This window comes from Myotis lucifugus, unplaced genomic scaffold, assembly GCF_000147115.1.
Source record: "Myotis lucifugus unplaced genomic scaffold, Myoluc2.0 scaffold_448, whole genome shotgun sequence".
Lineage (NCBI taxonomy): Eukaryota > Metazoa > Chordata > Mammalia > Chiroptera > Vespertilionidae > Myotis > Myotis lucifugus.
In genome coordinates, this window is record NW_005871496.1 from 118778 (window position 1) to 121900 (window position 3123).

Genomic DNA, 3123 nt, shown 5'->3' on the forward strand with positions numbered 1-3123 from the left:
GCACCAACCTTCCAGGTTATAAGAGGGGAACTGAGTCACGCACCGAAGAGGCTCACACGGACCCCGCGTCCCTCAGCGCCAGGCCCTCCCCGCCTCACGCTGACATTCTGATACCAGCGTGGCCTGGTGTGCGGTGGATCCAGCAGGAACCGTCTCCCCAGGTGCCAGGCCTGGGCTGCTGCTTTTGCTCTCCCTTCTCCGGCCACTGAGATTCCAGAGGTGGTGCCCTTCAGTGCTGCTCCTGCACAGAGCGATGCGGAGCCCTGGAGGGCGCTGGGAGGGGAGGCTGGGGGGCTCTAGGTCCCCTAGGCTCTGTCCTCTGTTTGCTCTTCTCTTTCAAAAATGAAAAAGAGAAAGAAAGAGAAGCAAAAGTAAAAAAAAAAAAAAGAAAAAAAGAAAATCACCTCCAAACGAAAACCCCAAACCAAAGCCAAACCAAACCACCAACTGAAATCCACCAGATACACTTTCACAAAAGGTGTGAACGTGATTTCCTGTTTATTTCCTGGGCGAGTGGGTCATACAAGCAAACATGGCAAAAGGCCCTCGGAGCCCACAGGAGCAGCACATGACAGAGCCGACGGAGGAAGGAGCAAGCGCTCTGGAGGGGAGAGGGCAGGCGCGATGCTGCTGGATGCTGCTGGTTTAGTCTCACTCTATCCCTCTATCCCGAGCTGCACACGGACCTGCAATAGAGCAGACGCAGGGCATCAGTGTGGACAGACTGAATGTTCACTTGAGAACTTTTCAAAAAATTCAACTTTAGTGTACTAGGTGTGCCGGTTTATAATGGAGGATTTTGTAAGCAAAGAAAACACGATAATTTCAAGAGAAACATCGAAAGTGCTTTATTTAATCAAAGTAATGTCCATCACTAGCTATACATTTCCCCCATCTTTCAGGTAATTTGTGGATACTGTCCCAAAAGAACTTTTCTTGTTTTGAGGCAAACCATTCAGAGACCCAATTTTCCACTTCTTCGCACATTTTGAAGTGCTGCTCAGAAAGTGCGTGTGCCATTGATCGGAACAAGTGGTCATCTGAAGGAGCAAGGGCTGGTGAATACGGTGGGTGGTTAATACTTCCCAGGCAAGATCTTTTAACGTGTCTTTAACTGGTTTTGGAGTGTGTGATGGTGCGTCATCATGAAGCAAAATTACTTTGCCGTGTCTTCTGGCATATTCTGGTCATTTCATGATCAAAGCGTGGTTCACATTGATTATTTGTTGTCAGTAGCATTCAATATTAATGGTTTCACCTGGTTTTAGAAGCTCATAATACACCACACCTTCTTGATCCCACCCAACGCAGAGCATTGTCTTCTTTCCAAAGCAATTTAACTTTGCAGTCGATGTTGATGGTTGACCTGGGTCAACCCATGATTTTGTGTGTTTGGGATTCTCAAAATAAATCCACTTTTCATCGCCAGTCACAATCCGATGCAAAAAAGACTTTCTTTCGTGCCGTTGAAGCAACATTTTACTGATGACTTTTCAGTTTTCCATTTGTCTTTAGTTCAGTTGATGTGGCACCCATTTTCCTTCCTTTAAAATCTTTCCCATTGCTTGTAAATGATCAGAAATTGTTTGCTGAGCAACGTTTAATCTTTCTGCAAGTTGTTTTCAAATTTTTTTGTTTGTTTGTTTTTTATTAAATCTTTATTGTTCAGATTATTACATTTGTTCCTCTTTTTTCCCCCCCCATAACTCCCCTCCTTCCAGCTCCCACCCCACCCTCCGCCCTCACTCCCCACCCACTGTCCTCATCCATAGGTGCATGATTTTTGTCCAGTCTCTTCTCGCATCTCCCACACCCCTTTTCCCCCCAAGAATAGTCAGTCCATTCCCTTTCTATGTCCCTGATTCTATTATAATCACCAGTTCATTCTGTACATCAGGTTATTTATTCACTTGATTCTTAGATTCACTTGTTGATAGATGCATATTTGTTGTTCATAATTTGTATCTTTACCTTTTTCTTCTTCTTCCTCTTCTTAAAGGATACCTTTCAGCATTTCATATAATACTGGTTTGGTGGTGATGAACTCCTTTAGCTTTTCCTTATCTGTGAAGCTCTTTATCTGACCTTCAATTCTGAATGATAGCTTTGCTGGATAAAGTAGTCTTGGTTGTAGGTTCTTGGTATTCATCACTTTGAATATTTCTTGCCATTGCCTTCTGGCCTGCAAAGTTTCTGTTGAGAAATCAGCTGACAGTCGTATGGGTATTCCCTTGTAGGTAACTGAGTTTCTTTCTCTTGCTGCTTTTAAGATTCTCTCTTTGTCTTTTGCTCTTGGCATTTTAATTATGATGTGTCTTGGTGTGGTCCTCTTTGGATTCCTTTTGTTTGGGGTTCTCTGCGCTTCCTGGACCTGTAAGTCTATTTCTTTCACCAGGTGGGGGGAAGTTTTCTGTCATTATTTCTTCAAATAGGTTTTCAATATCTTGCTCTCTCTCATCTTCTGGTACCCCTATAATTCTGATGTCGGTACGCTTGAAGATGTCCCAGAGGCTCCTTACACTATCTTCGTATTTTTGGGTTCTTTTTTCATTTTGCTTTTCCGGTTGGATGTTTCTCGCTTCTTCGCATTTCAAATCTTTGACTTGATTCTTGCGCCTCCTCTGGTCTGCTGTTGGGAGTCTGTATAATATTCTTTATTTCAGTCAGTGTATGCTTACTTTCTAGATGGTCCTTTATCACACCATCGAGGGTCTCATTAGATTTCCTGTACATCTCATCAAGTTTATCGACAGACTCTAGAAGCCTCTTGAGAGACCTCAAAAGTGTGGTTCTGAACTCAATATCCTCCCTTGATAGTTTTGTCCTGTTTCTTAGTCTCCGCATTTTTTACGCTTTCTTGGTACACCCCCTAGTGGTCTTTGTGCGCAGTCTTGTTGTAGTTAAGCCTTGATTGTTGTAGTTAATACTAGAGGGATTTGACCTCCAGGCCGACTGGCTGTGATAATCAGCTGTGTCTGCAGTGGAAGAACTTGTGTCCTCTAGGGAGGTGCTAATCTAGCCTTTGCCTGAGGCTATCCGGCAAATGCCTCTGTGCAGGGCTTGGGCGGGGCGGGTCCCACGGGATCAACAGGGCGGAGGAGGGAGCAGTTATGGCTGCTCTCA

At 44.4% G+C, this 3123-nt stretch overlaps 1 protein-coding gene across 3 annotated transcripts in view; it reads right to left on the minus strand.

The window, feature by feature from the left end:
• Nucleotides 1–474: 474 nt before the first annotated feature.
• Nucleotides 475–3123, minus strand: part of SIK3 (SIK family kinase 3) — a 142943-nt gene continuing 140294 nt past the window's right edge. For all 3 annotated transcript variants that reach the window (XM_023744305.1, XM_023744306.1, XM_023744304.1), the window contains one exon: nucleotides 475–686. The gene's annotated coding sequence lies outside the window, so the exon portion shown is untranslated. The remainder of the gene's footprint in view (nucleotides 687–3123) is intronic.